The sequence below is a fragment of the Papaver somniferum genome, unplaced genomic scaffold, assembly GCF_003573695.1.
Source record: "Papaver somniferum cultivar HN1 unplaced genomic scaffold, ASM357369v1 unplaced-scaffold_99, whole genome shotgun sequence".
Taxonomy (NCBI): domain Eukaryota; kingdom Viridiplantae; phylum Streptophyta; class Magnoliopsida; order Ranunculales; family Papaveraceae; genus Papaver; species Papaver somniferum.
In genome coordinates, this window is record NW_020653081.1 from 8,462,238 (window position 1) to 8,468,189 (window position 5,952).

Here is a 5,952-nt window from a genome sequence, read left to right on the forward strand (position 1 = left end):
CGGTTCTTAAATTCAATTCATAACCAACCGTAACTGAAGTTACGGTTCATCTCGAGATTTTGTTACGAACCATAATTGACTCTGTATCTTTTTAAATCCAAACTATCACAAACAAACACTCATATCCATAACTTCAAATTCATAGATAATATCCATAAGCCAAAATCCATAACTAACACACATATCCATAAGTTCAAATCCATATCTAACACAAATAAGTTCAAATTCATCCATAAGCTAAAATCCTTAGCTAACCACACACAACTAACACATATCTATCACTAACATACAACCATAACTAAACACGGCGACCACCACGATCCCTTTTGTTGGTGCTACCACCACCACCACGAGTTTTAGGAACATCACGACGACCACCGCGACTACCGCGACCACGACCACCTCTTTGGCTAGTACCCACACCGTGCACCTCCTCTTCAAAATTTGTCTCTTCGCTTCTAGATGAAGGTTGACTATGGGTAGTACTCGCTCCTCCAAGAGAGTTTCTACTCCTCTTTAATCCTCTTTCTTCCTTGACCAACCTTTCATACAATTCTACCATAGGATAGTCTAGTCAATTTACATCCCCTATAGGACATCCCCTAACCAACTAGAAGGACATTATTATCACACTTCTGCCTCTCTAATAAAACTCTCCACCCCTATAACAGGATTGTTTTGTATATGTCTGACTATGGATAAATACCATCTCATTTATTTTTCCATTCTGGTACAACTATGGCATATACAAGAAAATCCTGACCCCATCGCAAAACAATCCACTTTTAGTCATCAGTTATTTCTTGTATTGCAAGTGTAATTCATCAGTTAAATGCAATTCATCAATTCATTGCCTTATTCTAAAAAAATAAATAATCCTTTACTTACCTAGTGTAAGCGACTCAATCTTCTATTTCTTGCCAATTAGACAATTTTTACCGTTGGGTCATGAGCGTACAGGTCCCTGGGTCATGAGCGTACAGGTCCCTGGGTCATTACTTAAAACAGGACAAAAGGCATCATTTCTAATTTAAGGACCATTTAAGGTATATTTTTGGGCTGAATTGATATCCATATGACCAGATTTAATTCAAAAGTGCCACATCCAAAGTTATCCTTCTATCATTTTCCAAAATCATCTAGTTTTTTAGTATATGAATTTGGTCATCGACCACCAAAAACTTCTCCGGGCTAAGAATAGTATATTGTTACCCGTCCACATGAACAAAGCACCTAAAATGTTCTTCAGTTGTCATGCATTAAAGTCTACATTTACGCATACCCAGCTTGTATACTGTGGTGGGAGACTGGGAGTGCCACGACTTGAAAACTTGAAACAGCACAACACATCTTAATGGTTGAGAGGTACCAAACACCTTATTACCTCGTAGCCTCGTAGACCTATGTAGGCGTACATTTTTTATTCTTTTTTTGATTTGATAATGTGAAAGCTGGGCCTAGGAAGGGGCCTAGGCCCAGCCAACCGGACTGGCCCACTGCCAAGCCCGGTCCGCCAGCCCCACCAACCGGACTGGCCCCACTGCCAAGCCCGGTCCGCCAGCCCCACTACTTACTATTACATTTTTTTCAGATCCCCTAGGGATCGAACTCTAGACCTCCAATCCAACAAGGGAGGGGATGGGTAATCCACTGGACTAGCCAGTGATTCCCACACTCTCTTAGAGCATCCACAGTGGGCGAGTATAACCAAAAATTTGGGATGAGATCGTAACACAGTGGGACGGAGTAAAGATCAAATCCCAACCAAAGATCAAATTCCAGACCAAATATGGTCGCGACCAAATCCCAAATTCTAATATAGTCGGGCGTAAATTTAAAGTACGCTTGTTGCTGGGCGTAAATTTAAAGTACGCTTGTTAACGGGCGGAGATTTAAATTACGCCCGATGAAATTTTAATTAAATAAAAAAAAAAAAGAATGAGGCGAAATTTTAATTAAATAAAGTCCGCCTGTTAAAATTTACAAAGAATGGGGCGGACTTTTAAAGTCCGCCTGATGAAATTTACAAAAAATGGGGCGGACTTTTAAAGTCCGCCTGATGAAATTTTACAAAATAAAAATGGGGCGGACTTTTAAAGTCCGCCTGACGAAATTTTAATCATGTACCGTTGAGTCACAACACGGACTAAACCCAAATTTTGGTCTTTTTTTTGATCTTTGATCTTTGGTTTTGATCGCACCACTGCAGTTGCTCTTAACGACTATTATCATAGTATAGATTCCAGTCAAATCGTCCTCCTAGCATTATTATTTGCCCAGATAGCAACTTCCCATGCAAAACTTTACCAAAAACACCGACTTGAATGACGTCATATCATATCAGCCTATGACGCGTTTTAATAGGCTTGCAGCAGTGGCCGATGGAGATGGCAAGGCAAGGCGTTTAGTAGCTAGGCGTGTGGGTCCCTTCCTGGAGACTACTGGCATACCATGTGCAAAGAAACTAAAAGTCTTATCTGTCGCAGAAGGCCATGTATGAGGCGCTATCTTTTCCATTTTAAGGTATATTTTTGAATTGAATCAACATGATCTACCCGTACGGTAGATGATACATTAATATGTTGCATTTGACATCCTTGGCCTCTGGATTTATATTATAACGGACTACTGGCACTACAAAACCAGAGTTTTAGATTGATTTTTGGTTTAGATGGACTAATGACACTTCAAAACGATGGGCTAGAGCGAATTTTGTTTACTTACATCATGTTTGTTTTTTCCTCTAAGTAGAGGCTAACCTCTATTAGCCTCTATATAGTGGTGGGTCCCATTTATTTGGTGTTTGTTTTTTCCACTACCTCTACAAAGATAGAGGCAAATCTCTATCTATATAGAGGAAATCAAATAGCACCAATGAGGTGCTATCTTTGAGCCTCTACCTCTATTAAACCTTCAAATGATTAATATATATCCTCGAACAAACTTATAATGTTCGAAATAATTCCTTAATTTAAAATCTAAAATTTTACATGTTTCCCGTTTCAGAAAAAGGGATATTTTCACGCTGTTTCAGAAAAAAGTGATATTTTGCTCCGTTACAGAAAAAGTGACACTTTAGCCCCGTTTCAGAAAAAGTGATACTTCCCCCGTTTCAGAAAAAGTGATACTTTCACGCCGTTTCAGAAAAAGTGATATGTTCGCCCCGTTTCAGAAAAAGTGATACTTTCGCATGCTTCAGAAAAAAGTGATACTTTCGCGCCGTTTCAGAAAAAGTGATATTTTTGCTCCGTTTCAGAAAAAGTGATTTTTCCATGTTTCAGAAAAAGTGATATTTTTGCCCTGTTTCAGAAAAAGTGAAATTTTTGCCCCGTTTCAGAAAAAGTGATATTTTCGTTCTGTTTCAGAAAAAGTTATGTTTTTGCCCCGTTTCAGAAAAAGTGATTTTTTCCCTGTTTCAGAAAAGGTGATTTTTTTTTTCCGTTTCAGAAAAAGTGATTTTTTCCATGTTTCAGAAAAAGTGATATTTTTGCCCTGTTTCAGAAAAAGTGAAATTTTGCCCCGTTTCAGAAAAAGTGATATTTTCGTTCTGTTTCAGAGAAAGTTATGTTTTTGCCCCGTTTCAGAAAAAGTGATTTTTTCCCTGTTTCAGAAAAGGTGATTTTTTTTTTCCGTTTCAGAAAAAGTGATTTTTTCCATGTTTAAGAAAAAGTGATATTTTTGCCCTGTTTCAGAAAAAGTGAAATTTTTGCCCCGTTTCAGAAAAAGTGATATTTTCGTTCTGTTTCAGAAAAAGTTATGTTTTTGCCCCGTTTCAGAAAAAGTGATTTTTTCCCTGTTTCAGAAAAGGTGATTTTTTTTTTCCGTTTCAGAAAAAGTGATTTTTTCCATGTTTCAGAAAAAGTGATATTTTTGCCCTGTTTCAGAAAAAGTGAAATTTTGCCCCGTTTCAGAAAAAGTGATATTTTCGTTCTGTTTCAGAGAAAGTTATGTTTTTGCCCCGTTTCAGAAAAAGTGATTTTTTCCCTGTTTCAGAAAAGGTGATTTTTTTTTTCCGTTTCAGAAAAAGTGATTTTTTCCATGTTTAAGAAAAAGTGATATTTTTGCCCTGTTTCAGAAAAAGTGAAATTTTTGCCCCGTTTCAGAAAAAGTGATATTTTCGTTCTGTTTCAGAAAAAGTTATGTTTTTGCCCCGTTTCAGAAAAAGTGATTTTTTCCCTGTTTCAGAAAAGGTGATTTTTTTTTTTCCGTTTCAGAAAAAGTGATACTTTCTCCCGTTTCAGATAAAGTGATACTTTCGCCCGTTTCAGATAAAGTGATATTTTTGATCCGTTTCAGAAAAAGTGATATTTTTACCCCGTTTCAGAAAAAAGTTATACTTTCGCTCCGTTTCAGAAAAAGTGAACATCTTTGGTTGTATTTTCTAATACATTTTTTTCTTTTTAGAATTTTTGAACATCTTTGGTAGTAATGGATATTCATGGATTTTTTGAATATTATAAAAGTAAAATGAGAAATATATAAAATTGGCTACACAATATAGAGTTGTTAGATAGTGGTCAAACAAACATGATTTTAAGAAAGATTATATAGTGATATTTATATAGATATAGAGGTAAACCTCTATACAGAACCCTCTACCTATATAGAGGAAAAAACAAACGTGTTGTTAGTGGTGGGTGTGTGAAAAACTAAGGATTAGCAGGGTTGGTCATATATGTCAGATCAAGTATTTGATTGTGGAGTGTATCTCATGAGTATGTATTTATTTTGGGTGAACCATCATGGTTCGTAGGAAATGCTGGCTGTTGGGTGAACCATCAGACTGCAGAAGCTTGATTCGGTCATTAAAAAAAGTTGCTGACAGATCTATATGATGCAAGACTCCTCTAAGGGTTATGCTTGGAGGTGCATTAGTTTAGATGCATTAGTTCTTGGGCTCTTCTGATGGCCTACTTCTTTGCTTATACTAGAGTAGAGTTCATCCATCCAGACAGGCAAAAGAAACCAAAACCATCAAGAATAGCGCCTTGTTATGTGAAAGGTCGCCAAGTCTTAGGTCTCTGCTGGAATAAATAAAGTGCAGCAGCAGCAGCTAATATACCTAGGAGACCCAGGATGGTAGGAATAACAGGTTGGATCTGGCAACAGAGAGCATTTACTACACTGTAATATGTATGGTGAAAGTCGGAACTACCCCCACCCCCAACGGAAAAGTTGGTCGTACCAGTAGCTCTTCATATACTGCTATATGTGATGTGAGTTTTATAGTATGTTATTAGTTTGTGAAACTTCTCAACAGTTACGAGGTGTAAACCGGCTTCTAAATCTCACCCAGGGATAAGCAGATTCATTCCACTACTACTGCTCCATTGCTCTACCAACACCACTGAAGCTGCAACTCATTCTACATACACACAAAACCCATGATAGCAATTTGAGTTCCTGCAAATCTTCTTAGCTCCTAAAACTGCAATCCAACAATGTCAAAGCAACAAACCCATGGAACCCTCTTACTGTTATCAGATTCAACTTCTCAACACCCATAGTTCCAACTGTTTGTTTTCTTCCTTGTAACCCCAACAGTAGCAGTAACTCCATCTCAGGTTCAGCTTCAGCTGCATCACCTTCTCTTCTTCTCATTCCACCAACTAAAACCCACAAAACCAACGGAACAAAACAATTTTCATTGACTCGGGAAATCGGCTCAAACCCTAACCATCAAATTCATCTCAATTTCTTCATTCTCTGCTCTTGGAGGTAAAGACTGAAACTCTGTTTGTACTTGTTACCTGTAAGTGTTTTCTTGACACAATTTTTTGTTACTTTTTTTTTTTTTTAGTATTATGTAAAATATAGACATGTTTGAATATATAGATATGGGATTTAACTTGGTCGTAGTTCGATCAAAGGAATCTGCATCTTTTGCTCAATGGGCTAGAGTATATTATGCATCATTTTCGTATTTTCTGGTGTTTCATGACCTTAGAGTAT